The sequence below is a fragment of the Pristiophorus japonicus genome, chromosome 1 (genome assembly GCF_044704955.1).
Source record: "Pristiophorus japonicus isolate sPriJap1 chromosome 1, sPriJap1.hap1, whole genome shotgun sequence".
Lineage (NCBI taxonomy): Eukaryota > Metazoa > Chordata > Chondrichthyes > Pristiophoridae > Pristiophorus > Pristiophorus japonicus.
This window is the reverse complement of record NC_091977.1, coordinates 476113293-476139542: the sequence shown is the minus strand read 5'-3', so window position 1 is coordinate 476139542 and position 26250 is coordinate 476113293. Positions and strand designations below refer to the sequence as shown.

The 26250-nt window shown below is 50.9% G+C and overlaps 12 non-coding genes across 12 annotated transcripts; all 12 read right to left on the bottom strand.

The window, feature by feature from the left end:
* Positions 1 to 1852: 1852 nt before the first annotated feature.
* trnal-cag (transfer RNA leucine (anticodon CAG)) lies at positions 1853 to 1925 on the bottom strand. The gene has a single exon. It is a non-coding gene; the product is annotated as a tRNA-Leu (tRNA).
* A 2405-nt stretch (positions 1926 to 4330) lies between these two features.
* trnam-cau (transfer RNA methionine (anticodon CAU)) lies at positions 4331 to 4403 on the bottom strand. The gene has a single exon. It is a non-coding gene; the product is annotated as a tRNA-Met (tRNA).
* Positions 4404 to 5569: 1166 nt separating this feature from the next.
* Positions 5570 to 5642, bottom strand: trnal-cag (transfer RNA leucine (anticodon CAG)). The gene has a single exon. It is a non-coding gene; the product is annotated as a tRNA-Leu (tRNA).
* Positions 5643 to 6808: 1166 nt separating this feature from the next.
* trnam-cau (transfer RNA methionine (anticodon CAU)) lies at positions 6809 to 6881 on the bottom strand. Its single transcript has one exon. It is a non-coding gene; the product is annotated as a tRNA-Met (tRNA).
* Positions 6882 to 9286: 2405 nt separating this feature from the next.
* On the bottom strand, positions 9287 to 9359 carry trnal-cag (transfer RNA leucine (anticodon CAG)). The gene has a single exon. It is a non-coding gene; the product is annotated as a tRNA-Leu (tRNA).
* Positions 9360 to 11764: 2405 nt separating this feature from the next.
* trnal-cag (transfer RNA leucine (anticodon CAG)) lies at positions 11765 to 11837 on the bottom strand. The gene has a single exon. It is a non-coding gene; the product is annotated as a tRNA-Leu (tRNA).
* Positions 11838 to 13003: 1166 nt separating this feature from the next.
* Positions 13004 to 13076, bottom strand: trnal-cag (transfer RNA leucine (anticodon CAG)). Its single transcript has one exon. It is a non-coding gene; the product is annotated as a tRNA-Leu (tRNA).
* A 1166-nt stretch (positions 13077 to 14242) lies between these two features.
* trnal-cag (transfer RNA leucine (anticodon CAG)) lies at positions 14243 to 14315 on the bottom strand. Its single transcript has one exon. It is a non-coding gene; the product is annotated as a tRNA-Leu (tRNA).
* A 1166-nt stretch (positions 14316 to 15481) lies between these two features.
* On the bottom strand, positions 15482 to 15554 carry trnal-cag (transfer RNA leucine (anticodon CAG)). The gene has a single exon. It is a non-coding gene; the product is annotated as a tRNA-Leu (tRNA).
* Positions 15555 to 17959: 2405 nt separating this feature from the next.
* On the bottom strand, positions 17960 to 18032 carry trnal-cag (transfer RNA leucine (anticodon CAG)). The gene has a single exon. It is a non-coding gene; the product is annotated as a tRNA-Leu (tRNA).
* Positions 18033 to 20437: 2405 nt separating this feature from the next.
* On the bottom strand, positions 20438 to 20510 carry trnam-cau (transfer RNA methionine (anticodon CAU)). Its single transcript has one exon. It is a non-coding gene; the product is annotated as a tRNA-Met (tRNA).
* A 3645-nt stretch (positions 20511 to 24155) lies between these two features.
* On the bottom strand, positions 24156 to 24228 carry trnal-cag (transfer RNA leucine (anticodon CAG)). The gene has a single exon. It is a non-coding gene; the product is annotated as a tRNA-Leu (tRNA).
* Positions 24229 to 26250: the final 2022 nt, after the last annotated feature.

The following is a 26250-nucleotide window of genomic DNA, read 5'->3' as shown; positions in this document are numbered from 1 at the left end:
AGCACTTTCTTTCAGGCAAAGCCTCAGGCAATAGAAGTCATCTGTCCATCAGTCAGAAAGGGCTTTCGCCTGCTCCCTCTCGCTCGTGGCGGCTGCGACGTTGCGCTCAAGTCGCTTCCCTTGCGCAGGCTCGAGCTCTTCTCGGCGTCTTTCACCATATCCATGGCTTCCAGTCCTGCCCTTGCTCGCCTGCTATTGCTCAGTAACGTCGATTGGAGCAAAGCATTGAAAGTGTTCAGTGAGCAGGCCAACCTGAAGCAGGAGATTTCTGCTGGTCGTGGAATAGCGAGGAGGCAAGTGATAAGGGGCTAGTCAGATGCAAACTGGGAGCTAATGCCAGACGTGAATGGGGAATTAGCTCAAATGGTAGAGCGCTCGCTTTGCATGTGAGAGGTAGCGGGATCAATGCCCGCATTCTCCACTTTTCTTTTGGCTCGGGTAATTGTTCAGACGCAAGAGTTGTGTCAGGTGTGGTGTGAGCCCATCTGCTTCTGAAGGTCACCGCAGGCTGAGGGACATCAAATCCTTTGGTGTGCTGTCGCAGCAAAACTTTCCGATTTTTGCATGAATGCAGCTGAAATGAAAGAAGGAAAAACTTCTATGCAAGTATCAACGCCTTCTCTAAGGATCGAACTCAGGAACTTCAGATTATGAGACTGACACGCTGCCTACTGCGCTAAGAAGACACTTGCCAGCTTAGTAACTGGAAAATGTGACCAACTATGTTCGCTTCCGTGGCATCCAAAGCCAGAATGCAAAGATTGCAAAAATGCTCGAGCCAGGTAGGAGCCGAACCTGCAATCTTCTAATCCGTAGTCAGACGCGTTATCCATTGCGCCGCCGGCCCAGGCTGTGAAAAATAGCTGCGACATCAGGAAGTACACAAGACGGGCAGCATTGAAAGGCATGCGGCAGAGAATCACCAAAGATAGGCACCTCTGCCGCTTCCCTTCGATTGACAGGTGGGGAGCGGAGCAGTGCAGTCGAAAACAAAGCAAAGCAAAGTCGTCCTTAGGTGGTTGGTTGCACTCCGTCTTGAAGCAGTGCGCATTCTTTTGAAGTAAGTATGTGCGTGGTAAGTGGCAATTCGCTAAAGGCAGAGCTCATAATATGACGAGCAGTTTGCAGCTGAACATGTTGCAGCTGAGGCACAGGACAGTGCCTTCGCCGTTTTGCTTGAACACTTGCATGTGTGTGTCAGCAGGGAGTGCCTTTGAGCAGCAATGCATGTAAAGAGCCAGCACTTTCTTTCAGGCAAAGCCTCAGGCAATAGAAGTCATCTGTCCATCAGTCAGAAAGGGCTTTCGCCTGCTCCCTCTCGCTCGTGGCGGCTGCGACGTTGCGCTCAAGTCGCTTCCCTTGCGCAGGCTCGAGCTCTTCTCGGCGTCTTTCACCATATCCATGGCTTCCAGTCCTGCCCTTGCTCGCCTGCTATTGCTCAGTAACGTCGATTGGAGCAAAGCATTGAAAGTGTTCAGTGAGCAGGCCAACCTGAAGCAGGAGATTTCTGCTGGTCGTGGAATAGCGAGGAGGCAAGTGATAAGGGGCTAGTCAGATGCAAACTGGGAGCTAATGCCAGACGTGAATGGGGAATTAGCTCAAATGGTAGAGCGCTCGCTTTGCATGTGAGAGGTAGCGGGATCAATGCCCGCATTCTCCACTTTTCTTTTGGCTCGGGTAATTGTTCAGACGCAAGAGTTGTGTCAGGTGTGGTGTGAGCCCATCTGCTTCTGAAGGTCACCGCAGGCTGAGGGACATCAAATCCTTTGGTGTGCTGTCGCAGCAAAACTTTCCGATTTTTGCATGAATGCAGCTGAAATGAAAGAAGGAAAAACTTCTATGCAAGTATCAATGCCTTCTCTAAGGATCGAACTCAGGACCTTCAGATTCTGAGACTGACACGCTGCCTACTGCGCTAAGAAGACACTTGCCAGCTTAGTAACTGGAGAATGTGACCAACTATGTTCGCTTCCGTGGCATCCAAAGCCAGAATGCAAAGATTGCAAAAATGCTCGAGCCAGGTAGGAGCCGAACCTGCAATCTTCTAATCCGTAGTCAGACGCGTTATCCATTGCGCCGCCGGCCCAGGCTGTGAAAAATAGCTGCGACATCAGGAAGTACACAAGACGGGCAGCATTGAAAGGCATGCGGCAGAGAATCACCAAAGATAGGCACCTCTGCCGCTTCCCTTCGATTGACAGGTGGGGAGCGGAGCAGTGCAGTCGAAAACAAAGCAAAGCAAAGTCGTCCTTAGGTGGTTGGTTGCACTCCGTCTTGAAGCAGTGCGCATTCTTTTGAAGTAAGTATGTGCGTGGTAAGTGGCAATTCGCTAAAGGCAGAGCTCATAATATGACGAGCAGTTTGCAGCTGAACATGTTGCAGCTGAGGCACAGGACAGTGCCTTCGCCGTTTTGCTTGAACACTTGCATGTGTGTGTCAGCAGGGAGTGCCTTTGAGCAGCAATGCATGTAAAGAGCCAGCACTTTCTTTCAGGCAAAGCCTCAGGCAATAGAAGTCATCTGTCCATCAGTCAGAAAGGGCTTTCGCCTGCTCCCTCTCGCTCGTGGCGGCTGCGACGTTGCGCTCAAGTCGCTTCCCTTGCGCAGGCTCGAGCTCTTCTCGGCATCTTTCACCATATCCATGGCTTCCAGTCCTGCCCTTGCTCGCCTGCTATTGCTCAGTAACGTCGATTGGAGCAAAGCATTGAAAGTGTTCAGTGAGCAGGCCAACCTGAAGCAGGAGATTTCTGCTGGTCGTGGAATAGCGAGGAGGCAAGTGATAAGGGGCTAGTCAGATGCAAACTGGGAGCTAATGCCAGACGTGAATGGGGAATTAGCTCAAATGGTAGAGCGCTCGCTTTGCATGTGAGAGGTAGCGGGATCAATGCCCGCATTCTCCACTTTTCTTTTGGCTCGGGTAATTGTTCAGACGCAAGAGTTGTGTCAGGTGTGGTGTGAGCCCATCTGCTTCTGAAGGTCACCGCAGGCTGAGGGACATCAAATCCTTTGGTGTGCTGTCGCAGCAAAACTTTCCGATTTTTGCATGAATGCAGCTGAAATGAAAGAAGGAAAAACTTCTATGCAAGTATCAATGCCTTCTCTAAGGATCGAACTCAGGAACTTCAGATTATGAGACTGACACGCTGCCTACTGCGCTAAGAAGACACTTGCCAGCTTAGTTACTGGAAAATGTGACCAACTATGTTCGCTTCCGTGGCATCCAAAGCCAGAATGCAAAGATTGCAAAAATGCTCGAGCCAGGTAGGAGCCGAACCTGCAATCTTCTAATCCGTAGTCAGACGCGTTATCCATTGCGCCGCCGGCCCAGGCTGTGAAAAATAGCTGCGACATCAGGAAGTACACAAGACGGGCAGCATTGAAAGGCATGCGGCAGAGAATCACCAAAGATAGGCACCTCTGCCGCTTCCCTTCGATTGACAGGTGGGGAGCGGAGCAGTGCAGTCGAAAACAAAGCAAAGCAAAGTCGTCCTTAGGTGGTTGGTTGCACTCCGTCTTGAAGCAGTGCGCATTCTTTTGAAGTAAGTATGTGCGTGGTAAGTGGCAATTCGCTAAAGGCAGAGCTCATAATATGACGAGCAGTTTGCAGCTGAACATGTTGCAGCTGAGGCACAGGACAGTGCCTTCGCCGTTTTGCTTGAACACTTGCATGTGTGTGTCAGCAGGGAGTGCCTTTGAGCAGCAATGCATGTAAAGAGCCAGCACTTTCTTTCAGGCAAAGCCTCAGGCAATAGAAGTCATCTGTCCATCAGTCAGAAAGGGCTTTCGCCTGCTCCCTCTCGCTCGTGGCAGCTGCGACGTTGCGCTCAAGTCGCTTCCCTTGCGCAGGCTCGAGCTCTTCTCGGCGTCTTTCACCATATCCATGGCTTCCAGTCCTGCCCTTGCTCGCCTGCTATTGCTCAGTAACGTCGATTGGAGCAAAGCATTGAAAGTGTTCAGTGAGCAGGCCAACCTGAAGCAGGAGATTTCTGCTGGTCGTGGAATAGCGAGGAGGCAAGTGATAAGGGGCTAGTCAGATGCAAACTGGGAGCTAATGCCAGACGTGAATGGGGAATTAGCTCAAATGGTAGAGCGCTCGCTTTGCATGTGAGAGGTAGCGGGATCAATGCCCGCATTCTCCACTTTTCTTTTGGCTCGGGTAATTGTTCAGACGCAAGAGTTGTGTCAGGTGTGGTGTGAGCCCATCTGCTTCTGAAGGTCACCGCAGGCTGAGGGACATCAAATCCTTTGGTGTGCTGTCGCAGCAAAACTTTCCGATTTTTGCATGAATGCAGCTGAAATGAAAGAAGGAAAAACTTCTATGCAAGTATCAACGCCTTCTCTAAGGATCGAACTCAGGACCTTCAGATTATGAGACTGACACGCTGCCTACTGCGCTAAGAAGACACTTGTCAGCTGAGTAACTGGAGAATGTGACCAACTATGTTCGCTTCCGTGGCATCCAAAGCCAGAATGCAAAGATTGCAAAAATGCTCGAGCCAGGTAGGAGCCGAACCTGCAATCTTCTAATCCGTAGTCAGACGCGTTATCCATTGCGCCGCCGGCCCAGGCTGTGAAAAATAGCTGCGACATCAGGAAGTACACAGGACGGGCAGCATTGAAAGGCATGCGGCAGAGAATCACCAAAGATAGGCACCTCTGCCGCTTCCCTTCGATTGACAGGTGGGGAGCGGAGCAGTGCAGTCGAAAACAAAGCAAAGCAAAGTCGTCCTTAGGTGGTTGGTTGCACTCCGTCTTGAAGCAGTGCGCATTCTTTTGAAGTAAGTATGTGCGTGGTAAGTGGCAATTCGCTAAAGGCAGAGCTCATAATATGACGAGCAGTTTGCAGCTGAACATGTTGCAGCTGAGGCACAGGACAGTGCCTTCGCCGTTTTGCTTGAACACTTGCATGTGTGTGTCAGCAGGGAGTGCCTTTGAGCAGCAATGCATGTAAAGAGCCAGCACTTTCTTTCAGGCAAAGCCTCAGGCAATAGAAGTCATCTGTCCATCAGTCAGAAAGGGCTTTCGCCTGCTCCCTCTCGCTCGTGGCGGCTGCGACGTTGCGCTCAAGTCGCTTCCCTTGCGCAGGCTCGAGCTCTTCTCGGCATCTTTCACCATATCCATGGCTTCCAGTCCTGCCCTTGCTCGCCTGCTATTGCTCAGTAACGTCGATTGGAGCAAAGCATTGAAAGTGTTCAGTGAGCAGGCCAACCTGAAGCAGGAGATTTCTGCTGGTCGTGGAATAGCGAGGAGGCAAGTGATAAGGGGCTAGTCAGATGCAAACTGGGAGCTAATGCCAGACGTGAATGGGGAATTAGCTCAAATGGTAGAGCGCTCGCTTTGCATGTGAGAGGTAGCGGGATCAATGCCCGCATTCTCCACTTTTCTTTTGGCTCGGGTAATTGTTCAGACGCAAGAGTTGTGTCAGGTGTGGTGTGAGCCCATCTGCTTCTGAAGGTCACCGCAGGCTGAGGGACATCAAATCCTTTGGTGTGCTGTCGCAGCAAAACTTTCCGATTTTTGCATGAATGCAGCTGAAATGAAAGAAGGAAAAACTTCTATGCAAGTATCAATGCCTTCTCTAAGGATCGAACTCAGGACCTTCAGATTCTGAGACTGACACGCTGCCTACTGCGCTAAGAAGACACTTGCCAGCTTAGTAACTGGAGAATGTGACCAACTATGTTCGCTTCCGTGGCATCCAAAGCCAGAATGCAAAGATTGCAAAAATGCTCGAGCCAGGTAGGAGCCGAACCTGCAATCTTCTAATCCGTAGTCAGACGCGTTATCCATTGCGCCGCCGGCCCAGGCTGTGAAAAATAGCTGCGACATCAGGAAGTACACAAGACGGGCAGCATTGAAAGGCATGCGGCAGAGAATCACCAAAGATAGGCACCTCTGCCGCTTCCCTTCGATTGACAGGTGGGGAGCGGAGCAGTGCAGTCGAAAACAAAGCAAAGCAAAGTCGTCCTTAGGTGGTTGGTTGCACTCCGTCTTGAAGCAGTGCGCATTCTTTTGAAGTAAGTATGTGCGTGGTAAGTGGCAATTCGCTAAAGGCAGAGCTCATAATATGACGAGCAGTTTGCAGCTGAACATGTTGCAGCTGAGGCACAGGACAGTGCCTTCGCCGTTTTGCTTGAACACTTGCATGTGTGTGTCAGCAGGGAGTGCCTTTGAGCAGCAATGCATGTAAAGAGCCAGCACTTTCTTTCAGGCAAAGCCTCAGGCAATAGAAGTCATCTGTCCATCAGTCAGAAAGGGCTCTCGCCTGCTCCCTCACGCTCGTGGCGGCTGCGACGTTGCGCTCAAGTCGCTTCCCTTGCGCAGGCTCGAGCTCTTCTCGGCATCTTTCACCATATCCATGGCTTCCAGTCCTGCCCTTGCTCGCCTGCTATTGCTCAGTAACGTCGATTGGAGCAAAGCATTGAAAGTGTTCAGTGAGCAGGCCAACCTGAAGCAGGAGATTTCTGCTGGTCGTGGAATAGCGAGGAGGCAAGTGATAAGGGGCTAGTCAGATGCAAACTGGGAGCTAATGCCAGACGTGAATGGGGAATTAGCTCAAATGGTAGAGCGCTCGCTTTGCATGTGAGAGGTAGCGGGATCAATGCCCGCATTCTCCACTTTTCTTTTGGCTCGGGTAATTGTTCAGACGCAAGAGTTGTGTCAGGTGTGGTGTGAGCCCATCTGCTTCTGAAGGTCACCGCAGGCTGAGGGACATCAAATCCTTTGGTGTGCTGTCGCAGCAAAACTTTCCGATTTTTGCATGAATGCAGCTGAAATGAAAGAAGGAAAAACTTCTATGCAAGTATCAATGCCTTCTCTAAGGATCGAACTCAGGACCTTCAGATTATGAGACTGACACGCTGCCTACTGCGCTAAGAAGACACTTGCCAGCTTAGTTACTGGAAAATGTGACCAACTATGTTCGCTTCCGTGGCATCCAAAGCCAGAATGCAAAGATTGCAAAAATGCTCGAGCCAGGTAGGAGCCGAACCTGCAATCTTCTAATCCGTAGTCAGACGCGTTATCCATTGCGCCGCCGGCCCAGGCTGTGAAAAATAGCTGCGACATCAGGAAGTACACAAGACGGGCAGCATTGAAAGGCATGCGGCAGAGAATCACCAAAGATAGGCACCTCTGCCGCTTCCCTTCGATTGACAGGTGGGGAGCGGAGCAGTGCAGTCGAAAACAAAGCAAAGCAAAGTCGTCCTTAGGTGGTTGGTTGCACTCCGTCTTGAAGCAGTGCGCATTCTTTTGAAGTAAGTATGTGCGTGGTAAGTGGCAATTCGCTAAAGGCAGAGCTCATAATATGACGAGCAGTTTGCAGCTGAACATGTTGCAGCTGAGGCACAGGACAGTGCCTTCGCCGTTTTGCTTGAACACTTGCATGTGTGTGTCAGCAGGGAGTGCCTTTGAGCAGCAATGCATGTAAAGAGCCAGCACTTTCTTTCAGGCAAAGCCTCAGGCAATAGAAGTCATCTGTCCATCAGTCAGAAAGGGCTTTCGCCTGCTCCCTCTCGCTCGTGGCAGCTGCGACGTTGCGCTCAAGTCGCTTCCCTTGCGCAGGCTCGAGCTCTTCTCGGCGTCTTTCACCATATCCATGGCTTCCAGTCCTGCCCTTGCTCGCCTGCTATTGCTCAGTAACGTCGATTGGAGCAAAGCATTGAAAGTGTTCAGTGAGCAGGCCAACCTGAAGCAGGAGATTTCTGCTGGTCGTGGAATAGCGAGGAGGCAAGTGATAAGGGGCTAGTCAGATGCAAACTGGGAGCTAATGCCAGACGTGAATGGGGAATTAGCTCAAATGGTAGAGCGCTCGCTTTGCATGTGAGAGGTAGCGGGATCAATGCCCGCATTCTCCACTTTTCTTTTGGCTCGGGTAATTGTTCAGACGCAAGAGTTGTGTCAGGTGTGGTGTGAGCCCATCTGCTTCTGAAGGTCACCGCAGGCTGAGGGACATCAAATCCTTTGGTGTGCTGTCGCAGCAAAACTTTCCGATTTTTGCATGAATGCAGCTGAAATGAAAGAAGGAAAAACTTCTATGCAAGTATCAATGCCTTCTCTAAGGATCGAACTCAGGAACTTCAGATTATGAGACTGACACGCTGCCTACTGCGCTAAGAAGACACTTGCCAGCTTAGTAACTGGAAAATGTGACCAAATATGTTCGCTTCCGTGGCATCCAAAGCCAGAATGCAAAGATTGCAAAAATGCTCGAGCCAGGTAGGAGCCGAACCTGCAATCTTCTAATCCGTAGTCAGACGCGTTATCCATTGCGCCGCCGGCCCAGGCTGTGAAAAATAGCTGCGACATCAGGAAGTACACAAGACGGGCAGCATTGAAAGGCATGCGGCAGAGAATCACCAAAGATAGGCACCTCTGCCGCTTCCCTTCGATTGACAGGTGGGGAGCGGAGCAGTGCAGTCGAAAACAAAGCAAAGCAAAGTCGTCCTTAGGTGGTTGGTTGCACTCCGTCTTGAAGCAGTGCGCATTCTTTTGAAGTAAGTATGTGCGTGGTAAGTGGCAATTCGCTAAAGGCAGAGCTCATAATATGACGAGCAGTTTGCAGCTGAACATGTTGCAGCTGAGGCACAGGACAGTGCCTTCGCCGTTTTGCTTGAACACTTGCATGTGTGTGTCAGCAGGGAGTGCCTTTGAGCAGCAATGCATGTAAAGAGCCAGCACTTTCTTTCAGGCAAAGCCTCAGGCAATAGAAGTCATCTGTCCATCAGTCAGAAAGGGCTTTCGCCTGCTCCCTCACGCTCGTGGCGGCTGCGACGTTGCGCTCAAGTCGCTTCCCTTGCGCAGGCTCGAGCTCTTCTCGGCGTCTTTCACCATATCCATGGCTTCCAGTCCTGCCCTTGCTCGCCTGCTATTGCTCAGTAACGTCGATTGGAGCAAAGCATTGAAAGTGTTCAGTGAGCAGGCCAACCTGAAGCAGGAGATTTCTGCTGGTCGTGGAATAGCGAGGAGGCAAGTGATAAGGGGCTAGTCAGATGCAAACTGGGAGCTAATGCCAGACGTGAATGGGGAATTAGCTCAAATGGTAGAGCGCTCGCTTTGCATGTGAGAGGTAGCGGGATCAATGCCCGCATTCTCCACTTTTCTTTTGGCTCGGGTAATTGTTCAGACGCAAGAGTTGTGTCAGGTGTGGTGTGAGCCCATCTGCTTCTGAAGGTCACCGCAGGCTGAGGGACATCAAATCCTTTGGTGTGCTGTCGCAGCAAAACTTTCCGATTTTTGCATGAATGCAGCTGAAATGAAAGAAGGAAAAACTTCTATGCAAGTATCAATGCCTTCTCTAAGGATCGAACTCAGGACCTTCAGATTCTGAGACTGACACGCTGCCTACTGCGCTAAGAAGACACTTGCCAACTTAGTAACTGGAGAATGTGACCAACTATGTTCGCTTCCGTGGCATCCAAAGCCAGAATGCAAAGATTGCAAAAATGCTCGAGCCAGGTAGGAGCCGAACCTGCAATCTTCTAATCCGTAGTCAGACGCGTTATCCATTGCGCCGCCGGCCCAGGCTGTGAAAAATAGCTGCGACATCAGGAAGTACACAGGACGGGCAGCATTGAAAGGCATGCGGCAGAGAATCACCAAAGATAGGCACCTCTGCCGCTTCCCTTCGATTGACAGGTGGGGAGCGGAGCAGTGCAGTCGAAAACAAAGCAAAGCAAAGTCGTCCTTAGGTGGTTGGTTGCACTCCGTCTTGAAGCAGTGCGCATTCTTTTGAAGTAAGTATGTGCGTGGTAAGTGGCAATTCGCTAAAGGCAGAGCTCATAATATGACGAGCAGTTTGCAGCTGAACATGTTGCAGCTGAGGCACAGGACAGTGCCTTCGCCGTTTTGCTTGAACACTTGCATGTGTGTGTCAGCAGGGAGTGCCTTTGAGCAGCAATGCATGTAAAGAGCCAGCACTTTCTTTCAGGCAAAGCCTCAGGCAATAGAAGTCATCTGTCCATCAGTCAGAAAGGGCTTTCGCCTGCTCCCTCTCGCTCGTGGCGGCTGCGACGTTGCGCTCAAGTCGCTTCCCTTGCGCAGGCTCGAGCTCTTCTCGGCGTCTTTCACCATATCCATGGCTTCCAGTCCTGCCCTTGCTCGCCTGCTATTGCTCAGTAACGTCGATTGGAGCAAAGCATTGAAAGTGTTCAGTGAGCAGGCCAACCTGAAGCAGGAGATTTCTGCTGGTCGTGGAATAGCGAGGAGGCAAGTGATAAGGGGCTAGTCAGATGCAAACTGGGAGCTAATGCCAGACGTGAATGGGGAATTAGCTCAAATGGTAGAGCGCTCGCTTTGCATGTGAGAGGTAGCGGGATCAATGCCCGCATTCTCCACTTTTCTTTTGGCTCGGGTAATTGTTCAGACGCAAGAGTTGTGTCAGGTGTGGTGTGAGCCCATCTGCTTCTGAAGGTCACCGCAGGCTGAGGGACATCAAATCCTTTGGTGTGCTGTCGCAGCAAAACTTTCCGATTTTTGCATGAATGCAGCTGAAATGAAAGAAGGAAAAACTTCTATGCAAGTATCAATGCCTTCTCTAAGGATCGAACTCAGGAACTTCAGATTATGAGACTGACACGCTGCCTACTGCGCTAAGAAGACACTTGCCAGCTTAGTAACTGGAAAATGTGACCAAATATGTTCGCTTCCGTGGCATCCAAAGCCAGAATGCAAAGATTGCAAAAATGCTCGAGCCAGGTAGGAGCCGAACCTGCAATCTTCTAATCCGTAGTCAGACGCGTTATCCATTGCGCCGCCGGCCCAGGCTGTGAAAAATAGCTGCGACATCAGGAAGTACACAAGACGGGCAGCATTGAAAGGCATGCGGCAGAGAATCACCAAAGATAGGCACCTCTGCCGCTTCCCTTCGATTGACAGGTGGGGAGCGGAGCAGTGCAGTCGAAAACAAAGCAAAGCAAAGTCGTCCTTAGGTGGTTGGTTGCACTCCGTCTTGAAGCAGTGCGCATTCTTTTGAAGTAAGTATGTGCGTGGTAAGTGGCAATTCGCTAAAGGCAGAGCTCATAATATGACGAGCAGTTTGCAGCTGAACATGTTGCAGCTGAGGCACAGGACAGTGCCTTCGCCGTTTTGCTTGAACACTTGCATGTGTGTGTCAGCAGGGAGTGCCTTTGAGCAGCAATGCATGTAAAGAGCCAGCACTTTCTTTCAGGCAAAGCCTCAGGCAATAGAAGTCATCTGTCCATCAGTCAGAAAGGGCTTTCGCCTGCTCCCTCTCGCTCGTGGCGGCTGCGACGTTGCGCTCAAGTCGCTTCCCTTGCGCAGGCTCGAGCTCTTCTCGGCGTCTTTCACCATATCCATGGCTTCCAGTCCTGCCCTTGCTCGCCTGCTATTGCTCAGTAACGTCGATTGGAGCAAAGCATTGAAAGTGTTCAGTGAGCAGGCCAACCTGAAGCAGGAGATTTCTGCTGGTCGTGGAATAGCGAGGAGGCAAGTGATAAGGGGCTAGTCAGATGCAAACTGGGAGCTAATGCCAGACGTGAATGGGGAATTAGCTCAAATGGTAGAGCGCTCGCTTTGCATGTGAGAGGTAGCGGGATCAATGCCCGCATTCTCCACTTTTCTTTTGGCTCGGGTAATTGTTCAGACGCAAGAGTTGTGTCAGGTGTGGTGTGAGCCCATCTGCTTCTGAAGGTCACCGCAGGCTGAGGGACATCAAATCCTTTGGTGTGCTGTCGCAGCAAAACTTTCCGATTTTTGCATGAATGCAGCTGAAATGAAAGAAGGAAAAACTTCTATGCAAGTATCAATGCCTTCTCTAAGGATCGAACTCAGGACCTTCAGATTCTGAGACTGACACGCTGCCTACTGCGCTAAGAAGACACTTGCCAGCTTAGTAACTGGAGAATGTGACCAACTATGTTCGCTTCCGTGGCATCCAAAGCCAGAATGCAAAGATTGCAAAAATGCTCGAGCCAGGTAGGAGCCGAACCTGCAATCTTCTAATCCGTAGTCAGACGCGTTATCCATTGCGCCGCCGGCCCAGGCTGTGAAAAATAGCTGCGACATCAGGAAGTACACAGGACGGGCAGCATTGAAAGGCATGCGGCAGAGAATCACCAAAGATAGGCACCTCTGCCGCTTCCCTTCGATTGACAGGTGGGGAGCGGAGCAGTGCAGTCGAAAACAAAGCAAAGCAAAGTCGTCCTTAGGTGGTTGGTTGCACTCCGTCTTGAAGCAGTGCGCATTCTTTTGAAGTAAGTATGTGCGTGGTAAGTGGCAATTCGCTAAAGGCAGAGCTCATAATATGACGAGCAGTTTGCAGCTGAACATGTTGCAGCTGAGGCACAGGACAGTGCCTTCGCCGTTTTGCTTGAACACTTGCATGTGTGTGTCAGCAGGGAGTGCCTTTGAGCAGCAATGCATGTAAAGAGCCAGCACTTTCTTTCAGGCAAAGCCTCAGGCAATAGAAGTCATCTGTCCATCAGTCAGAAAGGGCTTTCGCCTGCTCCCTCTCGCTCGTGGCGGCTGCGACGTTGCGCTCAAGTCGCTTCCCTTGCGCAGGCTCGAGCTCTTCTCGGCGTCTTTCACCATATCCATGGCTTCCAGTCCTGCCCTTGCTCGCCTGCTATTGCTCAGTAACGTCGATTGGAGCAAAGCATTGAAAGTGTTCAGTGAGCAGGCCAACCTGAAGCAGGAGATTTCTGCTGGTCGTGGAATAGCGAGGAGGCAAGTGATAAGGGGCTAGTCAGATGCAAACTGGGAGCTAATGCCAGACGTGAATGGGGAATTAGCTCAAATGGTAGAGCGCTCGCTTTGCATGTGAGAGGTAGCGGGATCAATGCCCGCATTCTCCACTTTTCTTTTGGCTCGGGTAATTGTTCAGACGCAAGAGTTGTGTCAGGTGTGGTGTGAGCCCATCTGCTTCTGAAGGTCACCGCAGGCTGAGGGACATCAAATCCTTTGGTGTGCTGTCGCAGCAAAACTTTCCGATTTTTGCATGAATGCAGCTGAAATGAAAGAAGGAAAAACTTCTATGCAAGTATCAATGCCTTCTCTAAGGATCGAACTCAGGACCTTCAGATTCTGAGACTGACACGCTGCCTACTGCGCTAAGAAGACACTTGCCAGCTTAGTAACTGGAGAATGTGACCAACTATGTTCGCTTCCGTGGCATCCAAAGCCAGAATGCAAAGATTGCAAAAATGCTCGAGCCAGGTAGGAGCCGAACCTGCAATCTTCTAATCCGTAGTCAGACGCGTTATCCATTGCGCCGCCGGCCCAGGCTGTGAAAAATAGCTGCGACATCAGGAAGTACACAAGACGGGCAGCATTGAAAGGCATGCGGCAGAGAATCACCAAAGATAGGCACCTCTGCCGCTTCCCTTCGATTGACAGGTGGGGAGCGGAGCAGTGCAGTCGAAAACAAAGCAAAGCAAAGTCGTCCTTAGGTGGTTGGTTGCACTCCGTCTTGAAGCAGTGCGCATTCTTTTGAAGTAAGTATGTGCGTGGTAAGTGGCAATTCGCTAAAGGCAGAGCTCATAATATGACGAGCAGTTTGCAGCTGAACATGTTGCAGCTGAGGCACAGGACAGTGCCTTCGCCGTTTTGCTTGAACACTTGCATGTGTGTGTCAGCAGGGAGTGCCTTTGAGCAGCAATGCATGTAAAGAGCCAGCACTTTCTTTCAGGCAAAGCCTCAGGCAATAGAAGTCATCTGTCCATCAGTCAGAAAGGGCTTTCGCCTGCTCCCTCTCGCTCGTGGCGGCTGCGACGTTGCGCTCAAGTCGCTTCCCTTGCGCAGGCTCGAGCTCTTCTCGGCGTCTTTCACCATATCCATGGCTTCCAGTCCTGCCCTTGCTCGCCTGCTATTGCTCAGTAACGTCGATTGGAGCAAAGCATTGAAAGTGTTCAGTGAGCAGGCCAACCTGAAGCAGGAGATTTCTGCTGGTCGTGGAATAGCGAGGAGGCAAGTGATAAGGGGCTAGTCAGATGCAAACTGGGAGCTAATGCCAGACGTGAATGGGGAATTAGCTCAAATGGTAGAGCGCTCGCTTTGCATGTGAGAGGTAGCGGGATCAATGCCCGCATTCTCCACTTTTCTTTTGGCTCGGGTAATTGTTCAGACGCAAGAGTTGTGTCAGGTGTGGTGTGAGCCCATCTGCTTCTGAAGGTCACCGCAGGCTGAGGGACATCAAATCCTTTGGTGTGCTGTCGCAGCAAAACTTTCCGATTTTTGCATGAATGCAGCTGAAATGAAAGAAGGAAAAACTTCTATGCAAGTATCAATGCCTTCTCTAAGGATCGAACTCAGGACCTTCAGATTCTGAGACTGACACGCTGCCTACTGCGCTAAGAAGACACTTGCCAGCTTAGTAACTGGAGAATGTGACCAACTATGTTCGCTTCCGTGGCATCCAAAGCCAGAATGCAAAGATTGCAAAAATGCTCGAGCCAGGTAGGAGCCGAACCTGCAATCTTCTAATCCGTAGTCAGACGCGTTATCCATTGCGCCGCCGGCCCAGGCTGTGAAAAATAGCTGCGACATCAGGAAGTACACAGGACGGGCAGCATTGAAAGGCATGCGGCAGAGAATCACCAAAGATAGGCACCTCTGCCGCTTCCCTTCGATTGACAGGTGGGGAGCGGAGCAGTGCAGTCGAAAACAAAGCAAAGCAAAGTCGTCCTTAGGTGGTTGGTTGCACTCCGTCTTGAAGCAGTGCGCATTCTTTTGAAGTAAGTATGTGCGTGGTAAGTGGCAATTCGCTAAAGGCAGAGCTCATAATATGACGAGCAGTTTGCAGCTGAACATGTTGCAGCTGAGGCACAGGACAGTGCCTTCGCCGTTTTGCTTGAACACTTGCATGTGTGTGTCAGCAGGGAGTGCCTTTGAGCAGCAATGCATGTAAAGAGCCAGCACTTTCTTTCAGGCAAAGCCTCAGGCAATAGAAGTCATCTGTCCATCAGTCAGAAAGGGCTTTCGCCTGCTCCCTCTCGCTCGTGGCGGCTGCGACGTTGCGCTCAAGTCGCTTCCCTTGCGCAGGCTCGAGCTCTTCTCGGCGTCTTTCACCATATCCATGGCTTCCAGTCCTGCCCTTGCTCGCCTGCTATTGCTCAGTAACGTCGATTGGAGCAAAGCATTGAAAGTGTTCAGTGAGCAGGCCAACCTGAAGCAGGAGATTTCTGCTGGTCGTGGAATAGCGAGGAGGCAAGTGATAAGGGGCTAGTCAGATGCAAACTGGGAGCTAATGCCAGACGTGAATGGGGAATTAGCTCAAATGGTAGAGCGCTCGCTTTGCATGTGAGAGGTAGCGGGATCAATGCCCGCATTCTCCACTTTTCTTTTGGCTCGGGTAATTGTTCAGACGCAAGAGTTGTGTCAGGTGTGGTGTGAGCCCATCTGCTTCTGAAGGTCACCGCAGGCTGAGGGACATCAAATCCTTTGGTGTGCTGTCGCAGCAAAACTTTCCGATTTTTGCATGAATGCAGCTGAAATGAAAGAAGGAAAAACTTCTATGCAAGTATCAATGCCTTCTCTAAGGATCGAACTCAGGACCTTCAGATTCTGAGACTGACACGCTGCCTACTGCGCTAAGAAGACACTTGCCAGCTTAGTAACTGGAGAATGTGACCAACTATGTTCGCTTCCGTGGCATCCAAAGCCAGAATGCAAAGATTGCAAAAATGCTCGAGCCAGGTAGGAGCCGAACCTGCAATCTTCTAATCCGTAGTCAGACGCGTTATCCATTGCGCCGCCGGCCCAGGCTGTGAAAAATAGCTGCGACATCAGGAAGTACACAAGACGGGCAGCATTGAAAGGCATGCGGCAGAGAATCACCAAAGATAGGCACCTCTGCCGCTTCCCTTCGATTGACAGGTGGGGAGCGGAGCAGTGCAGTCGAAAACAAAGCAAAGCAAAGTCGTCCTTAGGTGGTTGGTTGCACTCCGTCTTGAAGCAGTGCGCATTCTTTTGAAGTAAGTATGTGCGTGGTAAGTGGCAATTCGCTAAAGGCAGAGCTCATAATATGACGAGCAGTTTGCAGCTGAACATGTTGCAGCTGAGGCACAGGACAGTGCCTTCGCCGTTTTGCTTGAACACTTGCATGTGTGTGTCAGCAGGGAGTGCCTTTGAGCAGCAATGCATGTAAAGAGCCAGCACTTTCTTTCAGGCAAAGCCTCAGGCAATAGAAGTCATCTGTCCATCAGTCAGAAAGGGCTCTCGCCTGCTCCCTCACGCTCGTGGCGGCTGCGACGTTGCGCTCAAGTCGCTTCCCTTGCGCAGGCTCGAGCTCTTCTCGGCATCTTTCACCATATCCATGGCTTCCAGTCCTGCCCTTGCTCGCCTGCTATTGCTCAGTAACGTCGATTGGAGCAAAGCATTGAAAGTGTTCAGTGAGCAGGCCAACCTGAAGCAGGAGATTTCTGCTGGTCGTGGAATAGCGAGGAGGCAAGTGATAAGGGGCTAGTCAGATGCAAACTGGGAGCTAATGCCAGACGTGAATGGGGAATTAGCTCAAATGGTAGAGCGCTCGCTTTGCATGTGAGAGGTAGCGGGATCAATGCCCGCATTCTCCACTTTTCTTTTGGCTCGGGTAATTGTTCAGACGCAAGAGTTGTGTCAGGTGTGGTGTGAGCCCATCTGCTTCTGAAGGTCACCGCAGGCTGAGGGACATCAAATCCTTTGGTGTGCTGTCGCAGCAAAACTTTCCGATTTTTGCATGAATGCAGCTGAAATGAAAGAAGGAAAAACTTCTATGCAAGTATCAACGCCTTCTCTAAGGATCGAACTCAGGAACTTCAGATTATGAGACTGACACGCTGCCTACTGCGCTAAGAAGACACTTGCCAGCTTAGTAACTGGAAAATGTGACCAAATATGTTCGCTTCCGTGGCATCCAAAGCCAGAATGCAAAGATTGCAAAAATGCTCGAGCCAGGTAGGAGCCGAACCTGCAATCTTCTAATCCGTAGTCAGACGCGTTATCCATTGCGCCGCCGGCCCAGGCTGTGAAAAATAGCTGCGACATCAGGAAGTACACAAGACGGGCAGCATTGAAAGGCATGCGGCAGAGAATCACCAAAGATAGGCACCTCTGCCGCTTCCCTTCGATTGACAGGTGGGGAGCGGAGCAGTGCAGTCGAAAACAAAGCAAAGCAAAGTCGTCCTTAGGTGGTTGGTTGCACTCCGTCTTGAAGCAGTGCGCATTCTTTTGAAGTAAGTATGTGCGTGGTAAGTGGCAATTCGCTAAAGGCAGAGCTCATAATATGACGAGCAGTTTGCAGCTGAACATGTTGCAGCTGAGGCACAGGACAGTGCCTTCGCCGTTTTGCTTGAACACTTGCATGTGTGTGTCAGCAGGGAGTGCCTTTGAGCAGCAATGCATGTAAAGAGCCAGCACTTTCTTTCAGGCAAAGCCTCAGGCAATAGAAGTCATCTGTCCATCAGTCAGAAAGGGCTTTCGCCTGCTCCCTCTCGCTCGTGGCGGCTGCGACGTTGCGCTCAAGTCGCTTCCCTTGCGCAGGCTCGAGCTCTTCTCGGCGTCTTTCACCATATCCATGGCTTCCAGTCCTGCCCTTGCTCGCCTGCTATTGCTCAGTAACGTCGATTGGAGCAAAGCATTGAAAGTGTTCAGTGAGCAGGCCAACCTGAAGCAGGAGATTTCTGCTGGTCGTGGAATAGCGAGGAGGCAAGTGATAAGGGGCTAGTCAGATGCAAACTGGGAGCTAATGCCAGACGTGAATGGGGAATTAGCTCAAATGGTAGAGCGCTCGCTTTGCATGTGAGAGGTAGCGGGATCAATGCCCGCATTCTCCACTTTTCTTTTGGCTCGGGTAATTGTTCAGACGCAAGAGTTGTGTCAGGTGTGGTGTGAGCCCATCTGCTTCTGAAGGTCACCGCAGGCTGAGGGACATCAAATCCTTTGGTGTGCTGTCGCAGCAAAACTTTCCGATTTTTGCATGAATGCAGCTGAAATGAAAGAAGGAAAAACTTCTATGCAAGTATCAATGCCTTCTCTAAGGATCGAACTCAGGACCTTCAGATTCTGAGACTGACACGCTGCCTACTGCGCTAAGAAGACACTTGCCAGCTTAGTAACTGGAGAATGTGACCAACTATGTTCGCTTCCGTGGCATCCAAAGCCAGAATGCAAAGATTGCAAAAATGCTCGAGCCAGGTAGGAGCCGAACCTGCAATCTTCTAATCCGTAGTCAGACGCGTTATCCATTGCGCCGCCGGCCCAGGCTGTGAAAAATAGCTGCGACATCAGGAAGTACACAAGACGGGCAGCATTGAAAGGCATGCGGCAGAGAATCACCAAAGATAGGCACCTCTGCCGCTTCCCTTCGATTGACAGGTGGGGAGCGGAGCAGTGCAGTCGAAAACAAAGCAAAGCAAAGTCGTCCTTAGGTGGTTGGTTGCACTCCGTCTTGAAGCAGTGCGCATTCTTTTGAAGTAAGTATGTGCGTGGTAAGTGGCAATTCGCTAAAGGCAGAGCTCATAATATGACGAGCAGTTTGCAGCTGAACATGTTGCAGCTGAGGCACAGGACAGTGCCTTCGCCGTTTTGCTTGAACACTTGCATGTGTGTGTCAGCAGGGAGTGCCTTTGAGCAGCAATGCATGTAAAGAGCCAGCACTTTCTTTCAGGCAAAGCCTCAGGCAATAGAAGTCATCTGTCCATCAGTCAGAAAGGGCTCTCGCCTGCTCCCTCACGCTCGTGGCGGCTGCGACGTTGCGCTCAAGTCGCTTCCCTTGCGCAGGCTCGAGCTCTTCTCGGCATCTTTCACCATATCCATGGCTTCCAGTCCTGCCCTTGCTCGCCTGCTATTGCTCAGTAACGTCGATTGGAGCAAAGCATTGAAAGTGTTCAGTGAGCAGGCCAACCTGAAGCAGGAGATTTCTGCTGGTCGTGGAATAGCGAGGAGGCAAGTGATAAGGGGCTAGTCAGATGCAAACTGGGAGCTAATGCCAGACGTGAATGGGGAATTAGCTCAAATGGTAGAGCGCTCGCTTTGCATGTGAGAGGTAGCGGGATCAATGCCCGCATTCTCCACTTTTCTTTTGGCTCGGGTAATTGTTCAGACGCAAGAGTTGTGTCAGGTGTGGTGTGAGCCCATCTGCTTCTGAAGGTCACCGCAGGCTGAGGGACATCAAATCCTTTGGTGTGCTGTCGCAGCAAAACTTTCCGATTTTTGCATGAATGCAGCTGAAATGAAAGAAGGAAAAACTTCTATGCAAGTATCAATGCCTTCTCTAAGGATCGAACTCAGGAACTTCAGATTATGAGACTGACACGCTGCCTACTGCGCTAAGAAGACACTTGCCAGCTTAGTAACTGGAAAATGTGACCAAATATGTTCGCTTCCGTGGCATCCAAAGCCAGAATGCAAAGATTGCAAAAATGCTCGAGCCAGGTAGGAGCCGAACCTGCAATCTTCTAATCCGTAGTCAGACGCGTTATCCATTGCGCCGCCGGCCCAGGCTGTGAAAAATAGCTGCGACATCAGGAAGTACACAAGACGGGCAGCATTGAAAGGCATGCGGCAGAGAATCACCAAAGATAGGCACCTCTGCCGCTTCCCTTCGATTGACAGGTGGGGAGCGGAGCAGTGCAGTCGAAAACAAAGCAAAGCAAAGTCGTCCTTAGGTGGTTGGTTGCACTCCGTCTTGAAGCAGTGCGCATTCTTTTGAAGTAAGTATGTGCGTGGTAAGTGGCAATTCGCTAAAGGCAGAGCTCATAATATGACGAGCAGTTTGCAGCTGAACATGTTGCAGCTGAGGCACAGGACAGTGCCTTCGCCGTTTTGCTTGAACACTTGCATGTGTGTGTCAGCAGGGAGTGCCTTTGAGCAGCAATGCATGTAAAGAGCCAGCACTTTCTTTCAGGCAAAGCCTCAGGCAATAGAAGTCATCTGTCCATCAGTCAGAAAGGGCTTTCGCCTGCTCCCTCTCGCTCGTGGCGGCTGCGACGTTGCGCTCAAGTCGCTTCCCTTGCGCAGGCTCGAGCTCTTCTCGGCGTCTTTCACCATATCCATGGCTTCCAGTCCTGCCCTTGCTCGCCTGCTATTGCTCAGTAACGTCGATTGGAGCAAAGCATTGAAAGTGTTCAGTGAGCAGGCCAACCTGAAGCAGGAGATTTCTGCTGGTCGTGGAATAGCGAGGAGGCAAGTGATAAGGGGCTAGTCAGATGCAAACTGGGAGCTAATGCCAGACGTGAATGGGGAATTAGCTCAAATGGTAGAGCGCTCGCTTTGCATGTGAGAGGTAGCGGGATCAATGCCCGCATTCTCCACTTTTCTTTTGGCTCGGGTAATTGTTCAGACGCAAGAGTTGTGTCAGGTGTGGTGTGAGCCCATCTGCTTCTGAAGGTCACCGCAGGCTGAGGGACATCAAATCCTTTGGTGTGCTGTCGCAGCAAAACTTTCCGATTTTTGCATGAATGCAGCTGAAATGAAAGAAGGAAAAACTTCTATGCAAGTATCAACGCCTTCTCTAAGGATCGAACTCAGGACCTTCAGATTATGAGACTGACACGCTGCCTACTGCGCTAAGAAGACACTTGTCAGCTGAGTAACTGGAGAATGTGACCAACTATGTTCGCTTCCGTGGCATCCAAAGCCAGAATGCAAAGATTGCAAAAATGCTCGAGCCAGGTAGGAGCCGAACCTGCAATCTTCTAATCCGTAGTCAGACGCGTTATCCATTGCGCCGCCGGCCCAGGCTGTGAAAAATAGCTGCGACATCAGGAAGTACACAAGACGGGCAGCATTGAAAGGCATGCGGCAGAGAATCACCAAAGATAGGCACCTCTGCCGCTTCCCTTCGATTGACAGGTGGGGAGCGGAGCAGTGCAGTCGAAAACAAAGCAAAGCAAAGTCGTCCTTAGGTGGTTGGTTGCACTCCGTCTTGAAGCAGTGCGCATTCTTTTGAAGTAAGTATGTGCGTGGTAAGTGGCAATTCGCTAAAGGCAGAGCTCATAATATGACGAGCAGTTTGCAGCTGAACATGTTGCAGCTGAGGCACAGGACAGTGCCTTCGCCGTTTTGCTTGAACACTTGCATGTGTGTGTCAGCAGGGAGTGCCTTTGAGCAGCAATGCATGTAAAGAGCCAGCACTTTCTTTCAGGCAAAGCCTCAGGCAATAGAAGTCATCTGTCCATCAGTCAGAAAGGGCTTTCGCCTGCTCCCTCTCGCTCGTGGCGGCTGCGACGTTGCGCTCAAGTCGCTTCCCTTGCGCAGGCTCGAGCTCTTCTCGGCGTCTTTCACCATATCCATGGCTTCCAGTCCTGCCCTTGCTCGCCTGCTATTGCTCAGTAACGTCGATTGGAGCAAAGCATTGAAAGTGTTCAGTGAGCAGGCCAACCTGAAGCAGGAGATTTCTGCTGGTCGTGGAATAGCGAGGAGGCAAGTGATAAGGGGCTAGTCAGATGCAAACTGGGAGCTAATGCCAGACGTGAATGGGGAATTAGCTCAAATGGTAGAGCGCTCGCTTTGCATGTGAGAGGTAGCGGGATCAATGCCCGCATTCTCCACTTTTCTTTTGGCTCGGGTAATTGTTCAGACGCAAGAGTTGTGTCAGGTGTGGTGTGAGCCCATCTGCTTCTGAAGGTCACCGCAGGCTGAGGGACATCAAATCCTTTGGTGTGCTGTCGCAGCAAAACTTTCCGATTTTTGCATGAATGCAGCTGAAATGAAAGAAGGAAAAACTTCTATGCAAGTATCAATGCCTTCTCTAAGAGATCGAACTCAGGACCTTCAGATTCTGAGACTGACACGCTGCCTACTGCGCTAAGAAGACACTTGCCAGCTTAGTAACTGGAGAATGTGACCAACTATGTTCGCTTCCGTGGCATCCAAAGCCAGAATGCAAAGATTGCAAAAATGCTCGAGCCAGGTAGGAGCCGAACCTGCAATCTTCTAATCCGTAGTCAGACGCGTTATCCATTGCGCCGCCGGCCCAGGCTGTGAAAAATAGCTGCGACATCAGGAAGTACACAAGACGGGCAGCATTGAAAGGCATGCGGCAGAGAATCACCAAAGATAGGCACCTCTGCCGCTTCCCTTCGATTGACAGGTGGGGAGCGGAGCAGTGCAGTCGAAAACAAAGCAAAGCAAAGTCGTCCTTAGGTGGTTGGTTGCACTCCGTCTTGAAGCAGTGCGCATTCTTTTGAAGTAAGTATGTGCGTGGTAAGTGGCAATTCGCTAAAGGCAGAGCTCATAATATGACGAGCAGTTTGCAGCTGAACATGTTGCAGCTGAGGCACAGGACAGTGCCTTCGCCGTTTTGCTTGAACACTTGCATGTGTGTGTCAGCAGGGAGTGCCTTTGAGCAGCAATGCATGTAAAGAGCCAGCACTTTCTTTCAGGCAAAGCCTCAGGCAATAGAAGTCATCTGTCCATCAGTCAGAAAGGGCTCTCGCCTGCTCCCTCACGCTCGTGGCGGCTGCGACGTTGCGCTCAAGTCGCTTCCCTTGCGCAGGCTCGAGCTCTTCTCGGCATCTTTCACCATATCCATGGCTTCCAGTCCTGCCCTTGCTCGCCTGCTATTGCTCAGTAACGTCGATTGGAGCAAAGCATTGAAAGTGTTCAGTGAGCAGGCCAACCTGAAGCAGGAGATTTCTGCTGGTCGTGGAATAGCGAGGAGGCAAGTGATAAGGGGCTAGTCAGATGCAAACTGGGAGCTAATGCCAGACGTGAATGGGGAATTAGCTCAAATGGTAGAGCGCTCGCTTTGCATGTGAGAGGTAGCGGGATCAATGCCCGCATTCTCCACTTTTCTTTTGGCTCGGGTAATTGTTCAGACGCAAGAGTTGTGTCAGGTGTGGTGTGAGCCCATCTGCTTCTGAAGGTCACCGCAGGCTGAGGGACATCAAATCCTTTGGTGTGCTGTCGCAGCAAAACTTTCCGATTTTTGCATGAATGCAGCTGAAATGAAAGAAGGAAAAACTTCTACGCAAGTATCAATGCCTTCTCTAAGGATCGAACTCAGGAACTTCAGATTATGAGACTGACACGCTGCCTACTGCGCTAAGAAGACACTTGCCAGCTTAGTAACTGGAAAATGTGACCAAATATGTTCGCTTCCGTGGCATCCAAAGCCAGAATGCAAAGATTGCAAAAATGCTCGAGCCAGGTAGGAGCCGAACCTGCAATCTTCTAATCCGTAGTCAGACGCGTTATCCATTGCGCCGCCGGCCCAGGCTGTGAAAAATAGCTGCGACATCAGGAAGTACACAAGACGGGCAGCATTGAAAGGCATGCGGCAGAGAATCACCAAAGATAGGCACCTCTGCCGCTTCCCTTCGATTGACAGGTGGGGAGCGGAGCAGTGCAGTCGAAAACAAAGCAAAGCAAAGTCGTCCTTAGGTGGTTGGTTGCACTCCGTCTTGAAGCAGTGCGCATTCTTTTGAAGTAAGTATGTGCGTGGTAAGTGGCAATTCGCTAAAGGCAGAGCTCATAATATGACGAGCAGTTTGCAGCTGAACATGTTGCAGCTGAGGCACAGGACAGTGCCTTCGCCGTTTTGCTTGAACACTTGCATGTGTGTGTCAGCAGGGAGTGCCTTTGAGCAGCAATGCATGTAAAGAGCCAGCACTTTCTTTCAGGCAAAGCCTCAGGCAATAGAAGTCATCTGTCCATCAGTCAGAAAGGGCTTTCGCCTGCTCCCTCTCGCTCGTGGCGGCTGCGACGTTGCGCTCAAGTCGCTTCCCTTGCGCAGGCTCGAGCTCTTCTCGGCGTCTTTCACCATATCCATGGCTTCCAGTCCTGCCCTTGCTCGCCTGCTATTGCTCAGTAACGTCGATTGGAGCAAAGCATTGAAAGTGTTCAGTGAGCAGGCCAACCTGAAGCAGGAGATTTCTGCTGGTCGTGGAATAGCGAGGAGGCAAGTGATAAGGGGCTAGTCAGATGCAAACTGGGAGCTAATGCCAGACGTGAATGGGGAATTAGCTCAAATGGTAGAGCGCTCGCTTTGCATGTGAGAGGTAGCGGGATCAATGCCCGCATTCTCCACTTTTCTTTTGGCTCGGGTAATTGTTCAGACGCAAGAGTTGTGTCAGGTGTGGTGTGAGCCCATCTGCTTCTGAAGGTCACCGCAGGCTGAGGGACATCAAATCCTTTGGTGTGCTGTCGCAGCAAAACTTTCCGATTTTTGCATGAATGCAGCTGAAATGAAAGAAGGAAAAACTTCTATGCAAGTATCAATGCCTTCTCTAAGGATCGAACTCAGGACCTTCAGATTCTGAGACTGACACGCTGCCTACTGCGCTAAGAAGACACTTGCCAGCTTAGTAACTGGAGAATGTGACCAACTATGTTCGCTTCCGTGGCATCCAAAGCCAGAATGCAAAGATTGCAAAAATGCTCGAGCCAGGTAGGAGCCGAACCTGCAATCTTCTAATCCGTAGTCAGACGCGTTATCCATTGCGCCGCCGGCCCAGGCTGTGAAAAATAGCTGCGACATCAGGAAGTACACAAGACGGGCAGCATTGAAAGGCATGCGGCAGAGAATCACCAAAGATAGGCACCTCTGCCGCTTCCCTTCGATTGACAGGTGGGGAGCGGAGCAGTGCAGTCGAAAACAAAGCAAAGCAAAGTCGTCCTTAGGTGGTTGGTTGCACTCCGTCTTGAAGCAGTGCGCATTCTTTTGAAGTAAGTATGTGCGTGGTAAGTGGCAATTCGCTAAAGGCAGAGCTCATAATATGACGAGCAGTTTGCAGCTGAACATGTTGCAGCTGAGGCACAGGACAGTGCCTTCGCCGTTTTGCTTGAACACTTGCATGTGTGTGTCAGCAGGGAGTGCCTTTGAGCAGCAATGCATGTAAAGAGCCAGCACTTTCTTTCAGGCAAAGCCTCAGGCAATAGAAGTCATCTGTCCATCAGTCAGAAAGGGCTCTCGCCTGCTCCCTCTCGCTCGTGGCGGCTGCGACGTTGCGCTCAAGTCGCTTCCCTTGCGCAGGCTCGAGCTCTTCTCGGCGTCTTTCACCATATCCATGGCTTCCAGTCCTGCCCTTGCTCGCCTGCTATTGCTCAGTAACGTCGATTGGAGCAAAGCATTGAAAGTGTTCAGTGAGCAGGCCAACCTGAAGCAGGAGATTTCTGCTGGTCGTGGAATAGCGAGGAGGCAAGTGATAAGGGGCTAGTCAGATGCAAACTGGGAGCTAATGCCAGACGTGAATGGGGAATTAGCTCAAATGGTAGAGCGCTCGCTTTGCATGTGAGAGGTAGCGGGATCAATGCCCGCATTCTCCACTTTTCTTTTGGCTCGGGTAATTGTTCAGACGCAAGAGTTGTGTCAGGTGTGGTGTGAGCCCATCTGCTTCTGAAGGTCACCGCAGGCTGAGGGACATCAAATCCTTTGGTGTGCTGTCGCAGCAAAACTTTCCGATTTTTGCATGAATGCAGCTGAAATGAAAGAAGGAAAAACTTCTATGCAAGTATCAATGCCTTCTCTAAGAGATCGAACTCAGGACCTTCAGATTCTGAGACTGACACGCTGCCTACTGCGCTAAGAAGACACTTGCCAGCTTAGTAACTGGAGAATGTGACCAACTATGTTCGCTTCCGTGGCATCCAAAGCCAGAATGCAAAGATTGCAAAAATGCTCGAGCCAGGTAGGAGCCGAACCTGCAATCTTCTAATCCGTAGTCAGACGCGTTATCCATTGCGCCGCCGGCCCAGGCTGTGAAAAATAGCTGCGACATCAGGAAGTACACAAGACGGGCAGCATTGAAAGGCATGCGGCAGAGAATCACCAAAGATAGGCACCTCTGCCGCTTCCCTTCGATTGACAGGTGGGGAGCGGAGCAGTGCAGTCGAAAACAAAGCAAAGCAAAGTCGTCCTTAGGTGGTTGGTTGCACTCCGTCTTGAAGCAGTGCGCATTCTTTTGAAGTAAGTATGTGCGTGGTAAGTGGCAATTCGCTAAAGGCAGAGCTCATAATATGACGAGCAGTTTGCAGCTGAACATGTTGCAGCTGAGGCACAGGACAGTGCCTTCGCCGTTTTGCTTGAACACTTGCATGTGTGTGTCAGCAGGGAGTGCCTTTGAGCAGCAATGCATGTAAAGAGCCAGCACTTTCTTTCAGGCAAAGCCTCAGGCAATAGAAGTCATCTGTCCATCAGTCAGAAAGGGCTCTCGCCTGCTCCCTCACGCTCGTGGCGGCTGCGACGTTGCGCTCAAGTCGCTTCCCTTGCGCAGGCTCGAGCTCTTCTCGGCATCTTTCACCATATCCATGGCTTCCAGTCCTGCCCTTGCTCGCCTGCTATTGCTCAGTAACGTCGATTGGAGCAAAGCATTGA